The following is an 18430-nucleotide window of genomic DNA, read 5'->3' as shown; positions in this document are numbered from 1 at the left end:
CGCCTCCATAAAGCTTTATAAGGTGTTAAAAAGTGAAGACCTTTATATTTTTAGAGCTATACATTGCTATTATGATTAAGAATAAATATTTAAAATTTTTATCCAATTTTAATTCATTATTTACGTTCCATAATACATTTTTACATTTAAAATGACTTAAAATTCTCAGAATCCTAGTCAAATATTTTTATACAAACGAATAGTGAATAAAAAATAAAATACTTCATTGAATTTCAGCATTAATATTTTCTATTTGGAAGTAAATAATAAATTTTGGTCGTATTTTCATTTAGCTTACAGAATTTTCATTGTCAGAACCCTTTCAACAAAAAGCAAAATAATAGCTTTGAAAAGGGGAACGAATCTAAGTGCAACCAATCTTGGTAATAGTGTAATGGACCTAAAAAATAACCAATTACTTGTAAAGTGTACGGACTTGTTTTTTAAACGGTTCTTAATACATTAAACCGAAGAAGAGATAGGTATACATAAAAATCTTTCCCGATAGTCCATTGTTTTACAAGTAGGATAAATATATATTTTTTGATTGAAATCACTTTTATTTCGAAATATGATGTCGTCAGCACAAGAAGCCATTTCTTAATTCATTTATAATCTGTCCCAAAATCAATTAGTCACACATAAAAAAAAAAGTTCCTTAATTACTAGTTATATATCATTCAGGCCTTTACTTCAGCCTCAGTTAAAATTAAAAAAAATTCAAACTTACTTTTAAAATTTCAGTTATATTTTTGAGTAAGTGAACTTCTTAAAGGAAAAATGACGTCATTGTAATTCAAAAAGTGCCTGTAATTAAAACGTTTTGCTTTTTGTGAAATCTTACGAATTGTCATTTCGTGCTACCAAGTTAACAATATTATTAGAGCAATGCTTTTTTTAAGACTTTTAATAATTTACTGATTTTTTACGTTAAAAAATATTATAACTATAATCTAAGAACTGCCATGTAGACGACTTCATTATCAATCTAATAATCAATCTATGTTGTGAAACAAAATCGATGACATTTATCGAAGTCTTATATCTTAAAATATGTACTATCAACGAAGCGTCAATCACTACTGTTTTGAGATTGTTGCATAAAATAACTACATTCATGACATAAAGAAATAGTTGAATGTACAGTTTAAAACAGTTGGATAGTACAAAATTACATAACGAAGAAAAGTGATTAAGGCTATTTTAAGAGGTTCATAGAAAATTCACCACAGAATCGATTCAAGGATGAATATTTGATCGGCAACGATCACAGAAAAGTACTGACAATACATCACTTATGATCAAGAGCATCGAAATAGGCGATAGAAATAGAAATGATCTGTATTTGAATAACTTTTGTATTCAGCCTTGATCTCCAATACAAATAGCTGTAGGTACTTTTAAAATTATCATACAACCTTACTAAAAAAATGCACTATGAACTCTTGAACATATTTCATCAATGCTAGATTATTAGATTTAATAAATACTTCCCAGAAAATAATATTTACTATTGCTTCTCATGAATATTGAGATGAAACAATATCAAAATGAATCCTAAGCTAAAAATAAAGTAAGTACTTTATATGCTAAATTGTTCAATATAAGACATTCGATTATGAGAGATTCTGAAAAACTGTATAATAAAAATATAAAAAACTTTTAAAATAATTGTATACATGTTAGAAAATGTACCGAATTATAAGCTTAAAGAGGCTGATTAAATCTGGACAATAGTCTGTTACATCGAATTAGTAACTAAAATTTAGATCCGGTCTTATAAGCACGTATAGTAAATGACGCTGTGTGTACGACTATTATTAATTGACGCGTCGTAATTGCATCCATTAATTCTCTTATGATGTATAGTTTTCCACGCCACGTAACAAGTATACAGTTGTAATTTAAACGAATTATATTACTTCCTAAACTTGAATTCTGTTTAGATGCTATAATAAGGTAACGATGCAAAAATGTTTTCGTTTGTTACCCTTTAACGCTCCATATACTCAGTTCCAGTACCTAAAATCTCGCTTGCATAATGTCATGGTCACAGGCTGTTTTATGAATATATATTCCGAGAAATATAAAAATAGCCTTGTATTTCAAGTATTGCCAATAGAATATAGAATACATATGAAAATACTAGAAATATCAGTTTACTTTCTTCTAGATTTTATTTCAAAAGTTTTACAATTGTTAAAGATTATAATAATCGTGGGGTTAGACAGTTAGATTATTTTTATTTGTTCTACGAAAAGCAAAGTTGAAGGGCTCAATCATGGTGTTTGATAGATTGACATTAAATTAAATTTGATAAATTATTTCCTGTCAAAGTATTTCAAAAACATCCAAATAATTAAATCAGAATCAAAAAATTGTTAAGAAACTACAGAAATAACAAATTCTTTACTTATTCCAGTGTCTTAGAACGATACATAAATTTTGTTCGCTTACACTATAAGACATGTAGAACAAAACGTAATAAATGTCAAGTCAAGGTAATTTACGACCGCGGAATCACACACTATCACCTTTATCACATACTATCACTTTGAGGCTTTAAATGGCTGCCAATTAGACATTCGACATAATATGTTTAAAAAACGTACATATCATAATATCACGTACCCTTATTTAAAAAATCCAATCAAGTTAAAAAACGTCAAATGATAACGATAAGTTCATATTTTTATATAAAATGTGTACTTTCCATTGATAAGTTGTCATTTTTATCTCAGATTGATAACATTGGAAAAATATTCTCTTAAAATCTATAAAATCTAATCATCTCTACCTATCTAATACACGCGGTATTTATCAATAAAAAGATAACGTATCTAAAACGAAGACGCTTGCTCTAAAATTAAGTGAAATAAAACATCGAAGCGTATGAAAATGTGGAAAATAAATGTACAAAACATTAAGTTGAACTAATATGAGATACACTCAATATAATATTGTACTTATGATAAGACGATTGCTATTTAAATATTATTTGAGTAAATATATAAATTTATTATTTTAACAAGACATTTCATCTTTATCTGAATTACAGTTGTAATTATTATTTTTAGATTCTCCAATATAGCTAGTAGAGATGACATTTATCACATAATATTAAGAAGGTTCCTAGGATTCTGTATAACTAAATAGACTTATAATTTAATAAAATATTTATTGTATATTGCTGTATGTATTAAAAATTTAATTCACTTCAAAATTGAAAGCAGTAATATAATTTTACATTACAATTTCACCGACCAAGCTCACAGTAGCTTAATTGGCAAGTATGTGGCTCAAACGTTAAAAACTTTAAAATAGAAAAGCCTATTCGTTTTATACTCGCTATAACACCATAATACTTTTTAAACCGGTGTTTAAAACATATTTCATTTAAGTGTGACAGCCCTAAATTACTTAACTCAAGTATAAAACAATTTTTGAACTATAAATATGACGCCAAGATTTGGCACATTAAAATTTCAAATATTTTTTTCGTATAAACCTGTATTAAAAAATATTCATTTTATAAGTGATAACGAAACCCTTTGTCAGTACAATGACTCTACTCAATATTACATATTTTAATTTAGAAAATGTACAGTTATAAAACTCTTTTTTGTTTGTGTCAACCGATATCCTAAATTATTTTATATACATAAAAAAATCGACGATATATTTAATACTAATTTTTAAAGAGCGTGTGACAAATAGGTTAAATTAAATAAAAAAGTCTCTTGGATTAATTATAATAATATTACTTTAGTTACTTTACTTTCTATTTAGGATAAATATTAGAGCTATTTTCTTTAAGTTTCGAATAGCAAGCGAACGTTAAGATGAAGTAAATTAGATGTCTGCTCATAATATACTATAAACGTGACATACGTATTCAGGAAACTGCGCAGATATGGAATTAAAATATAAAAGAGAATATTCTAGAACTTCTTTGTCAAATTTCATGTAGACACGCGGAAATACATAATGTAACTTGAAATTCAAATGAGTTCGTGAGTATAGAAGACGTGCAGGCTTTATGGGTGAGGTTGTAAAGGATCTTTACATCGTACTTTATGTTCTTAATTACAACAGAGTTATTTGTTTTAAATACACAGAACGGATTAAACAATTGTCTTCATTAAAATTCCTAGAGCATTTTTAACAACATCATTTTCGGTATAAATTCAATTAAACCAATTGTTTGTTCAATAAAAAAACAACTCTTTCACTGTTGTAAGCAACCCTTTTAATTTTATTACATACAATATGATTTTAAGATATTTTTGGGTTTGTCTCTTATTCTGTTTGATCTATGAAACTGGTGAATGAATCTAAATCAGTCTTTCGCATTATCACTGTCAGCTATAAGAGTTTTCCATTTTTCCAGCTGAATATTTTTTTTTTGAACAAAAATAATTCAATCCAAAAGCAAACAAAAGCCAACAAATTAACTTGTAACAGATATTATGCTGTTTATAATATCAAAATATTGTTTCTTTATTTGAAATATTTCATTATTATTATAACAAACACTCTGTTGAACAATTTCGTACTAATATCAAACGTTTGTGTAGTAAATTATTCACAAAGACAAGTAACATAAATCCTATACACGGAAGCAATGACAATAAACAAAGCTGGGTGGCTCTTAACACTCAAGAACATCTTGCGGTGTTAAGTCTTAAAACATATTATGTTTGCTGTTTTTTGCGAAGATTATAAAACATTACATAAGCAATCCTATTATACAAGACACCAAAGAATTAAGGGTATATTTTTTACGATTACCTTATTGATAAACGACGAATTTTTTACTGACTATAATTAGGCAAAATAAATAAAATTTTAAAAAACGGCCAAGAACTTTAATTTACTTTGAAACGTTTCGATAAAATAAATATTTAAATATAATATTGTCTTATTTTCTTGTTATAATAAACATATTTTTATCAAAATGTCATGAATAGCAATAAATTGCGCTCATGTTTCAAAACGTAATACCTCGAACATAATAGCATGGAATTTTAACACTGTTAAGAAAAGACGTGACTGTGCAGAATGTCGACGATATGCTTACAGGTAGTATTGAACCATGAAGTTTGAGGAGAGATTTTTGCTACCATTTGTGTGCTCTACCGAATATATAATGACATAATATGTTCAGAGGAACTTTTTATCCGTACATCATTACTCGCAGGGAGACCATTCGCATACGGCTCGTCAACGGTCACGGATATTATTGTTTCAGAGATATTTCCTTCCGCGAACTTTCATGGTATGGAATAAACTGCCTTCGGAGTTTTCCCCTAGATATTTTATAAGGGTCTTCAGAAAAGGAGAGTACACACGTTTGACACCCCTGGCATTGCTGGTATTGCAAGCGTCTATAAGCTACGGTAACTACATAACTGTGTGTTCCATAATGTGCCATCCATATCGTCATAAAATTGATTGCATAGTAAAGTTTTCAGTCAAATATGTAACCAGTAATATTTTTGTGCTTAACATATTTTTTTTTATAAAACATACATATATCCACACGTCACACGTTTAAAAAATTTTATTTGTTTCATGTTTATTTTATGTGCACATGCGATTAAATCTTACAATTTTTTAGTCATAGTATTTTGATTAGATTTTGATAGTATCAAAAAAGATTTAAGCTTTGATCTCACTCATGTTTAGCTTTGTGTTCGTTTAACAATAAGAAATAACCGTAGTCTTAACTAAGTTTGAATTACACACATTAGTAAATGAGTTAAGAAAAGTTGTCTCTTCTACCCAGATGAAATGGCAATGGTGAAGTAATTAAAATTTTAAGACAAAAAGTTTGTATGCTACCTTAAACAGCATACATCATAATAATAATATATTTTATTTCTTTATATTTAAAAGTAAATTTTTATTTATTAATATATAATAATATTACATTATACCTTGAAACAATTAGTCATCTGTAATGACAATTACGCAAACGAAATGTTAACGTGCCATTGTTGCTACGAGATCTGAAATAATAATAAAATACTGTAATATTTATCAACATATTCTTACTTGTTCAAGAACTCAGTTGGATAAAAAGACGCTAGTAAAGCTGTTTAAAGAAGTAGAAAATCAATATGCGTATATTTAAACATATGTTTGTATATGTCTAGCTATTAACAGACACTAAAAATAGCGTTGACGTTAGCATATTTAAATACAATCGATTTTATATTTTAATTATCCAAACTTTATTATCATCATCCTTATCATGAGCGTAGCCCACTGCTGAGCAGCCTCTTCTCACAGGGAAAAGGTTAGAGTATTAATCACCACGCTTGTTCACGGTGAATTGGCGATTTCAAACTTATAATTTTAAATTATAATCCCAGGTTTCCTCGAAATGTTTTCCTCCACCGCCAGTGAGTGGTGTCTAAATACTTTTAAAAAATATATATAACTAGGAAAACATCACATAGGTACTTGCCAGGTTTCGAACCCGTTCCCTCGTCTATGAGTAGCTTAACCTTACCTTAACCTCCAGGCCACCACGACTATTAACTTTATAATACTGATATAAATTTTTAAATTCATTACATTTCAGCCTGTTAAAACAAAATTATGAACGAGTTTAACGTTCCCTGGAAATTTTTCCACGGAAAACAATGTTTGTTTTTGTTTGTTATGACGTCAGGGTGACTGGGAAATATTAAAAAACTAATATTGATTTCTATAAGCAGGACTGATGCCATCGCTCAAACAGAATAACGGATATGACAAGAATAAAATGACATTTGGCTTTTCATGTGAGAATGGGGGGACTATATATTTGAAATAGAAGGTTCCCTTTAAGAATACCGCTCAAAGCTTTCATCTTACTTCAAGTGTACACTAGACGGAACCAATTACTAGTAAGGCTTATTACTCCATTGCGGAACCAATATTCCACGATAAGCAATAAGTGCAGGATAAAATGACGCATTTGTTCTCATCACACTTACGATACTAACTCACTAACTGATCAATTGATACTTCCTCTGGATGACCGTGACGCTTGTTTAGTTATTGTGATAATTTTGAATTGAATTACTTTTAAATTTCAAACCGTTATATATGGTTTTTAAGTATATAGAAAATACAAAAATATTTTAGAATATTAAGTTTATAGTGATTTCTTAAAATGCAATTTCTATTTAATAAAAACTATTTATGATTTGTAATTCATTTTAAGGTAGAATATTGGTTTGAATGTATAAGAAATTTATATTCTTTATATAATAAACCACTTCGTATCCCTCCTTGTTTAAAATTTTATATTCCTCTAACAACCAAAATCTATTCCTTTAACATATTGTTATAATGAAAATTATTTTGTAAAAATCTACGTATACGTTTTTTACCTAGGAAGTGTTCTCAGAAAAGTACATTGTGAACAAATAAACAACTACCTGGAAATTGTTGATTAGAATTTAATGCACGTTTGATTGCTGTTTATACATTGCAGTTGTTTTACGTAAACACGTTGAAAGTCGCAAAAAATGTTGTTTTATTATATAAATTTTATAATAGAAATATTTTCAAATTAACACGCTAAGTTAAATATTATAAATGACCCTCAACAAAAATATATCCCCTCCCCTTAGTAGAATAAATTATATAACCTTCATTGTTTTTCGTATAGGTATTAAGTCAAGAATTTATACATTTATCAATTATAATTCAAGCTCAATTTGTTCAGCTGAGATCAAAATTATCCACTGGACCCTTGTCAGTACAATGAATGGATAGATTGAAAAGCTTTTTGAGACAGTTTGCGAAAATTCAGAGGATAGTTTTACTTTGGAGGCCACTTTAACCAGAACATTATAAACATAAAATAAACCAACTTAATCAAAGAATATTCCTATATTTAATAAACAGTATACATATGTATACATAAAATACCCAAAGTTAGAAACTCCAGGGAACAATAAAAACAAACCGGTCCAAAAAACAAATTAATGTTCAAATAATACTTATCGATAAACAAAACAAAGGTCAAACGTAATTTAAACCTCACCCTAAGGATCACTTCAGTGTACATTAAAATGGGTCCTTTATAACGAATATTAAGTTTCTCTTATAAACAAAAACAAACAGTAGGTATATAGTGGATTTTGTATTAAAAGCAAATTAAATAAAAATATACATTAATGTACAAATTTTAATAATATACAACATACATTATAGTTGGAAGTTATAAAAATATGGCACGTGTTTACGTTAAGTTGAGAACATATTCACCGTCAATTTATTTGAGATAACAGTTCATTTATGTGTTTTTGATAAAACTTGCATATTATTCTTTAAAACGGACAAAAGCTTGACACATTGCATGTTAAATAAATAATGAGGGTGTTTTTAAGCAAGACCTCAAGGAGTTCAAGCTTAGTGAAATGAATCATAGTAACTGTTATCGTCAGTTTAACTTAGAACTCGTACTGGAAGTAATTGACATTGTTGATATATTTATATAAGACTGTGACATTTGGGAATAATTCATAATATTTGTTAAAATTGTAAGTGTTATTAAAGTATCTAACAAGACGTGGTAATATAACCTTAGCGTATATTACTTTGAATTTTAAAATAATTAAAGACAGTGTAGTATAAAATAAAAATAAAAATATTAAGGTGGTAAAGCCTAACTGTGGTCAAGTTACTGCAGCACGAACATGGGCTGGCTCGACCGGGGAAGTACCACCCTCTCGCAGAAGATCGAAGTGAAGTAGCCTTTACATGGCTACGTTTCGTCCGGTGAGTGGGAGAGCCGGTTCCCTTTTCCCTATTCCAAGCATTTCCTGCCATTCCTTTTTCCTTAACAATCAAGGTTGGCAACGCATCCGCAACATCTATGTTGCGGGTGTCCATGGGCGGCGGTCACTACTGTCCATCGAGTAGGCCGTCTGCTCGTTTGCCATCTTTCACATAAAAAATAAGTAGAATAATATACAATTGTTACTTGAAACCTGACGGCAAAATCTATCCAGAGCAATAGTTTTTTTTTGTACTGGTGTAGTCAAGAGGCGAAAATTATATACTTTATATATATACTAACATCTTAAAGGTTTATTATTCCGAAAGAAAAAATATAATTAAAAATTGTGACGGTAAAAATTTCCTAATTTATATAAAATATCTTTTTTTAATAGTAATTAAAGTTTAAAAAATTATATAAATTTCAATTTTTACATTTGGAAAATTAAACAAAGTATAAAATAAAACGTCCTTCACCTTTTATTTTGGTATTTAAAACAAACTAGACGTGTATGTCCAGACGGTATTAAATGAATAATAAATTAGGAATTATCATATTTTGTACACAAAAAAAGTTATTAACATTGTAAAACGTTAAGAAAATATTACTTTAATACCTTTTTTTAACAGTTTTTAGATCAACTGGAAGGAATTAATACAATTATCGGAAATCATGCTAGGATTATAAATAATTAAGGAAGAAAATTCAAGTAAACAGCAGTTTTCGTTACTGTTATATTAGTTTATTTGTTAATTAATGCTTAGGTTTTTTTTTTTATTAGCAACGTAAATTGTAATTGTTTAAGATTAAATTTATAGAAACTGTTTAACAAACGACAACATATTTCATTGATGGATGTTTTACACTGACGTATTTGCTAATGCTTATTTAAACATTGTCAGGTAAAATTTACACTAACATTATTAAATTATCCTATTACGTATTTCTATGACGAATGCGATAAATTTGTAAGGCGTCCTTAAAGATCGAGCCATTAGGGAAACGGGCCTCGCCAACAGGAAGTTGAGAAAGTGTTATCAAATATTTATTACCATTAATGAATAATTTTTGACAGCAGATATTTTATAATTTTTTAGCCATTATCGATAATGAAATGTTTATCTTGCAGGACATATTAAAATCTTTTTTTGTGTCTTAAATTAGACATTTTCTTGCGTAACTTATTCAAATCGTGTTACTTTATATTCTAGGGATACTATGTTTATTTTACATCATAAGCTCGTAGAAATTTAACTACTATCAAAAATAGTTATTCAATTTCGGGTTATCAACCCGAACAACGATATAGACTAACAAAAATGTATGGCAACAATAATTATAAAAAAAATATATATATTTTATAAATATTCAGATATCACACGCAAATGTTAATGTCATTCATATTAAAAAGACGAAATCCAATACATGGGAATAATTAAAGAAACATCCTTAAGTATTAATATATAAAATCACGCTAAAATGTTACACGCGTATAAGATTTTCACATAAAACCAATATCAATAAGCATGGATAAACACATGTATGTAAGTCCGATTAAATAAAAAATATGAGTCTCAGTATGTAAATCAATATTGGCGTCATCATTCTTAGCATGTTTACTTAAATATGACACAATACGATCTGGTATTTTATTTACTATGGAAAAGGAGATTTTAATTTTGAGATTTATTTCATTATATCGAAATTTTTATCTCGGCTAGTGATGTCCGAAATATTTTATAGGAGGAAAAATCAAATGAAACAACAGATCTATATGAAAGAGTTTTCTTTAAACGTACTATTATTATGCAAGAATTAACATTTCGGCAAATAAAACGTGAATTACGAAATTTTAACAACAGTTCAAAAAAAATTTCAGTTTTCATTAGACGATGGAACTAAATATCATCTTTTAGTTCAATTTCAAAACAAGCAGTATGTGATTGAATTGGTAAAGTGAATTCCATGATTTTACCGCTCAACAATAACTTGGACCAGCTTGTTATATTTATAATATATAAACATATATATTGTTAATTAAATAAAACTTTACAAAAAAAAATCTTAATTATATTGAAAAAAAAAAACTTTCTAGAAGTCAAAATATATGCGTTCACAAACAAACGTATTGGTTTTAAATTACCTCCAGACAGACAAAGTCATGGAGAAACTATATGTTTTCATAGCTACACCAAGAGGTAGGTGTTTTTTTATAACTATGTCTTAAATGTACACATTTACTGATACGCACGTGTGTACTCTGTATTATAAATTGTAATGCTTACGTCAATAAAGCAAAAAATTAATCAGCATTCAAATAACCATTGTATTTAAAGAAACTTACGGGATTTAACCTCACCTTTTTATAAGTTAGTCATAAAAAAGACAAAATTATAAAAAGAATTTAAAGTGCTGTCTGTATAAAGAAACAATTTAGCTTACTTGAAAAATATTAATTGATAATCCTAAAACTACGAGCAGTATTAGTAAAATCTGAAATTAAATCCAAGATATAGATTGAAATGTTATACAAAAAAAGATATATAGATATAATAATTAATTAACGTATGATAAGATTACACATATGATTTATGGTTATTTTTTTAAACATACACTCATATGTTAGTAACATTTTGTAGTGCTTAGTGAGATTTTCCTTTACCTTTACCTTTAATATCTAAAAGACCGTTTAAACAGATATTTTATTTTAATTGTCTTATTTTATAAGCACCTAAAAAAATAAATACTATGAAAAAAGTAAGCAATAAAGAACCAAGATTCAGTTGAAGAGCTACATACTTCAACCGTGTTATTATATGTTCGTTTTATTATACAAATATACTTTAAAGAGTCATATAATAATAAAGATATTATTTTAATTATTCCGTAGCAATATTGTTTTGAATACATTATTTTTATGAAATAAACATAATGAGCCATTATACAAACACTAGTAGATAAGTCTAATAACTTTTAAAGCAAATATAAATATACATATACATTTTCGATGTATAAAACTATAATATATTATTTTTCTCTTTAATAATGAATTTATATTGAGCTAAAAATCTATTCAAATTTTATTTTATATCCCAGCTAGAGTGTATACTTGTGTAAGCAATTACCCTTCTTTCTACCATAGTACTAGAAAAGGTTCTTTTGTGTACAATTTTATGTTAATAACTCATTTTTCTTCTTGAAGTATTTTATTTACGGTGTGCATTCTGAACCGATAAATTGTAGAATATAAGTAGTCGGTAAGTATAAAAATGATCATTATTTAAAGTCATTAGATGTATACGATTTTCAAAGAAATCCAAGGTATTTTTAGTGGATCGTTACTATTACCCTATCTCTATATTTTGTTAATATCATTAGAAATACCAAAAATTATTTATTTTTATATCAACAAAGTAGGTGTATATACATTAAATTATACAGAATTGAACCATGCCTTCAATTTCTAGAGCGATAGAATTAATTATAAATTATAAGACATGTGAACCTGATTTAAGAGCTGTTAGGACAAAATTAACGAAAATAAATTTACTTTCCTTTACTTGTTCTGTTTAAAAGGCTTTATTTGGCAGGCTTTCTTACGAAATAATTCATTCACACTAGTTGATTATACAACTATCAATAGTCAGCGTTATGAGAGAAATCTGATTCTATTTTAGAATTTGAAATTCACATTTTTTTCATGATAAACGGGCAAAAGAAAAGACTACCTGGTGAAAAATAAAATAATATATCTAAATGAATTTAAATATAAACACAACATCAAAATCATTTCCAAGATAGGTTATTAAATTTACGATTTACTACAAAATAAATAATTTTTATCTGCAAAGACCCAATCTGTTCGTTGCTGACGGTTTCATGAAAAAGTTATTTTTACGTGCTATAATTTAATTAAATTTTAACAACGTCGTCTGGAATACATATCTTTTTTTATAAAACACAAAATCTATAACATATGGTGATTTCGGGAATTAAGACGCGTTTAAACAATATACATTCGTAACATATATTTTGGAATTAAATATTTAAAAATAGAATTTACGTGATATAAGTTCTTGCTTAGCCTTAGAAATAGCTTATTTTCTTTATTTGTCTCATATTATACATTTTAATATCTCGAATAAAATGGAATTAAATATAAATTCTTAATATAATACACAATGTTGTACATTATTTAATGTATAATTACACTTAAGATTTTACTTGCTCAGTTTTTATAATTGAATAAAATTATTCATTACCCTTGAATATTATTAATTGAAATACAACTGAACAAAAATAATTTGACTTGTCATGACTTATACAAAGGTCAATTGCGTCACAATAGTTAGGAATAGATTCATAGTAATTAAAAAAAAAACTATGTTATGTACTGGCTCCTTGGTGGAGACACAAAGACAATATAGATACTTGACATCAAAATAGTCGATTACTAATCCATTATGGTTGTACACAGACTACAAATTATGGTAACCATAAAAAAAAATCTATTATTTAAATTACTAGTGATTTGACAAAAAAACTTGGCATTATTCGGAAGTGACGTCACAACTACAGCTTAACAACAGTATATTTACGTCGAATATTTTTTTTGTATTGGTTAGTACATATAGACGTTTGAGTTGCTCGTAACAACAAATATACCATATTTTATTTTTACACATATATTTTTTCGTTAAGAACCAACTAAATCGATCCACAGACTTTCGTTTACTATCGTTATTTTTTAGATTTCTTATATAATTATTGATAATATCTTACAAAGTAAAAAGAAACAGCATATCTTATTCCTAAAACTTTGATATTAATTGCCGAGTTACATTATCCATCTTCAATCCCTAAATTAATTACAGTCGCCTAATTAACTAAATCGAGTCAGAATGCTCGTGGTGAAAAGGGAAAGACGAGAAATCTTCTCGTTTTTAATCCATGTTTTAATAATTGACAAGCGTTTGCTTAATTGCTGTTTAAATTAACAGTGAACTCGACTTTGAAATTTATAGGCATTTTGTTTGATTTCTTCATAAAATACCGGTCTTTATAAAGAATTACAGACAAACAATGTGGATCATAATGGTTTCAGAAAGAAATGCATTTATAAAAAAATATAATATATCATAAATATATACAAAACTTTCGTAAAAGATATGTACACATATAAAATTATCCAAAAAGAAAATTTTATAAACTTTATGTAAAAATTTTATAAGTTTACAGTAAATTGTAATAGAAACTTTAATAACACTCCCGGATTTTTTTTTATATCAATTCTACTGAGGATGACAAAGACAAAATAATTTTATGACATTATTTTTACTTGAACAAAAAAACTAACAAGGAAATCAAAATTGTTTTTTAATAACTAGTTGTGTAACAAAAAATTTATTTCGATACATTACAAGTATGTTTCCTTACAAGTTTAAGGGTTTACATAGACACTTTTGGTTGATTTTAATTTATTTAATGGTCATTATAACTAATAAATAATAATACTAACAGCTTCCTGGGTCAAACTATGCTTTGGGTGATTTGAGTGAATTATCAAATTTAACCTTCGAGTATATCATGGAACGGTTGGAATTAATGGTATACTTCCTCGACCGATCAGCAGATGAAAACTAATAATTAATTTTCTAATAAGAGGACGTTGATTTTGGCTAAGCAACACATTTTCTGACCTTCTCTATCTATCATTTACAACGTCATAGTGTTTTTTGTAGCATTTATTTTAATGTATGTAGTTTTTGCGCTCGATTTTATATTTTTATTCACAATCAATTCAAAATATATTTATACAAGCATTATGTGCGAATGACTTGCTTAATTTTTCATTAAATAAATTTATTCGATTCGAAATCGTAATTACGTTCTTTTGAATAATTCCGTTTAAATTTAACACATACATTTCGTTAATTAAAATTAAAACAATTAAATTAAAATATTAACAAGAATAATACATTCTTAATTATTCATGTATATAAAATGATATATATAAGTGTTATAATATAAAAAAAAACAAAGAAAATTTGATACTTACCAAATCGAAGTAAAGATTCCGAGCAAAACTTATTAATTCGATTCCACTATAAATTGTTTTCAAACATTCCAAACAATTTCACCCAAATAAATAAACAAACAGGCCCTTAAAAGTTTTAACTCTTCACGTTTTTTTGTGATAAGTTACAAAATATTATATTACACAGTATATATTAGAAACACCATAACACTCCACAAGTACGTCTATTATATTTGTAACGGCCATTTCTGTTTGAAACGTGATTTCGTTGGCATATCGAACATTTCTATGAGCGCGGACGTCCAGCCGTCGTGAAGACCTCGAACCAACTGCCGATTCCACAGTTAGGTCAATGCGCACCTGTAGCTCTAACAGATATCTTCGAAATTATATATTTTTTTTATATATTACATATTATGTATAATTATATATATAATGCATAACTGCACAAATTATTTTTGCTTATGTATATGAGACGAATTTTTGTATGTGATTTTTATATTACAAATCAACGATTTGTTTTTCGTATTTTCTTAATTATATTTTAGTAACTTAATATTTTTTCCAAAAATAAATATTTTTACATGAAAGTATATTTAAGGTAGCTAGAAATTGGGTAAAAAAATATTTTCTCTAAAATTTTATATAATAGAATAAAACAGACAAAGAAATATAATTTTCATACAATCTTGTAGAATGATAAATCGAATTTAAAGATAAGATAAGAATACAAACGGCTTAAGAAATCTGTGAATACGCAAAGAGTATAAAACTTTAATGCATTATTGATATATACAACAGAGTCTATATACAATAGTGATTACAAGGTATATTATTTTATATGAATCATATATTATCAATAAACAAATTTTACATAATCTTTTTTGCCGATTCGTTCGTTACATATAATGATATTGGTATAGAAAAGTATCGAGCGGAGAAAAAAAAACTTGTGTTTAAATTTTTTAACACCGTCAGGATATTAATTCTGCTTCGTAACCAAACAAATAAAATGAAAAAATATACACTTTTCCAAAAATAAACACTTTCGTTATTCTGTTCTGTATAACTCAGTACACAATGAAAACGTGTAATTACTTCCCCTGCCACGCCACTCAAAAACCTAGGTGAACATGAAATTCTTTAACCTTCAACCTAGATCTTTGACATCATAAATTAATTTGAATACAAACGTACGAACAAAAAATGTCCACAAATCTGATAAAAAAAAAAAACCACAAGGAATTGGAATTAAAGTCACACTCCAATTTATTTATTGACAAATAATAAATTGTAGTCGTAAATATGTGATTGAACACAATAAAAGTCAACATGCGATAGAGATATTAGTGGGTTTATCATACAGATCAATTTTCGTAAAAAAAATGGTCGTTTGTAACTAAAATATGGAGTCGTTTATAGAATTAATTAGCTTCCTTGAATTAAGGTATTTGTGTTGTGAGGTCTTTAATATTAGACATAATAATGCATGAACTTTTAAGTGGGTGTTAAGACTGTAAAATGTAACGAATATTTTTTCTTTTACACATATTTTCTTGGTGAATGACGACTAAATTGTACATGCATAAAATTTCTGGAAAAAAACTAAATAATGAATTGGAAAATCAAAATAGCAATAGTAATAAATAAATAATCAAGTGACGAATGCATGAGAATGTGCTATAGGTACATTTTCTTCTGAAATACCAACAACAGTAGTAGATAGTAGAAACTAATATTTTTCGGATTACTACGCGTATTTTATTATTTTTAACCGTGATCACGGGCAGACACCTCTTCTGCCCCTGATCACGATTACGGGCCGTCGGTTACTTTGCAGCAATCGGTACGACGAAATGTCGGGAGTATGAAGATCTAAAAAAATAATATCCAAAAAATATAAGTTTAATTTAAATGGATACTCGCGAAAGTCTTAGTCTTCTATCTTATTAGTCTTATTAGTCGATAGTAGGACAAATGTTTATAAAATATGCAAGTAAATATATATGTATATATGAATATATATTATGTTAATAACTGCGAATGACTTTGTTAAATGATGATCAGGTTTCTAACCATGCATAGCAAATATAGACAAGACAACTAACGACTATGTGTGTACATCGATTTATTATTGACCGAACAAACCGCCTCTTCCCCGCTATTTTAACAACTTGGAATAAGAAGTTAAATAACTAAACTAAGCTCGATATGAATAGCAAATTTTACAATTTAACTGACTTACAGTAAACTAAAAGGGTTGCTAGCTTTATACTACGTCGTTATCTAAGTTCGCTCATAAGGTTTTTTTTACGAACAGAAATTAATTATTACGTTAAGTTACGTAAAATTTCTTAAAAATCTAGACAGATTTTATTTGATTTTTGTGCATTTTTATTTCTAGTTAATATTAACTAGAAATAAAAATGCACATATGTTTATTATTGTATTTTGAGAAAACTCACTAAAATTATTATATTTAATTTGTGAAATAAACAATTACTTTACCTTTGTTTTGATATTTTATATTCGTGTTTTTTTTTTTGGTTTTATAATGCAGTGAAGCGAATATAATTTTTTTATTATTGCATATTGAAATTACCTTAATTATTAATTTAATATTAAAAATATACGTACGGTGATAATTTTTTCATTGATGTATTATGTATTAAATGTATAAATAAAAATAAGTGTTTCAAAATTAACCAAAAACACATTTTCAATGTAAATATTAACAAAGTTTGTACCTTTCAATTTTATTAACCATTTGTCAAACATTTACTCTTTACGTGACAGATTTGATGTAATTCAATACAAATCAAATAACAATAAGACAGATGCATTTGTTGTATCTTAACTGTTATTTTTTGACCTAGTTCGTAATGGTAACTAGAATAATAAATTTATAGTTTGATTCGTTATACTTTATATATTTCTACAGAAATATAGTCCAATTATAGATAGCCCGAGAAATCAACCCGTGAAATTAAATCTAAAAAGGAATGCTTATCCCTTTTGATGTCATAAAAATATTTCTGTAAACGCTATTGTATATACACTTACAATAAATACATTGAATATAAGTTACTTTAAAATCAATCAGTACTAAACGATTGAAAATAAAACACATAACGATAATAAAATATATAAACATAATCACTCTTGAAGGTCCTTTGATAATGTAAATTTTATTTTGTAACAGTACATAAATATTGCTATTTTATAAAAATTATATTCTACAGTTGAATATTACTTTGTATTTTCAAGAGTATTTTTTTATATGATTTCAGTATAGCAGTTACTTATACGTCTTAGGGTGTATTGTAAGTATTAACGGTGTTCTTCGTGAAAATTATTGTATTATATTAGGTACGTACATTTATTTCCTCTTAGCTGGAATATAATAAAACGGCTAACTAAGTTCAATATAATGTTAATTTATTGTGGTTCAGTGAAGATCGTTCCCGCATTAAACATACTCATCTCAATTAAACGATATTTTATGACATCTATTCCATATCATCTGATGTTTTTTCATATAATAAAGAATAATTATCGAATTATCAAATTAAATTTAATTATGTGTAGTATACTATCGATAAATAAAAACA

The 18430-nt window shown here is 27.1% G+C and overlaps 1 protein-coding gene across 1 annotated transcript in view; it reads right to left on the bottom strand.

Moving 5' to 3' along the window:
- Positions 1-15150, bottom strand: part of LOC116774719 (5-hydroxytryptamine receptor 1) — a 64973-nt gene extending 49823 nt beyond the window's left edge. The window contains exon 1 of the mRNA XM_032667453.2: positions 14841-15150. The gene's annotated coding sequence lies outside the window, so the exon portion shown is untranslated. The remainder of the gene's footprint in view (positions 1-14840) is intronic.
- Between the last annotated feature and the right edge of the window lie 3280 nt (positions 15151-18430).

The sequence above is a fragment of the Danaus plexippus genome, chromosome 23, assembly GCF_018135715.1.
Source record: "Danaus plexippus chromosome 23, MEX_DaPlex, whole genome shotgun sequence".
NCBI lineage: Eukaryota > Metazoa > Arthropoda > Insecta > Lepidoptera > Nymphalidae > Danaus > Danaus plexippus.
This window is presented reverse-complemented; position numbering and strand designations above follow the sequence as displayed.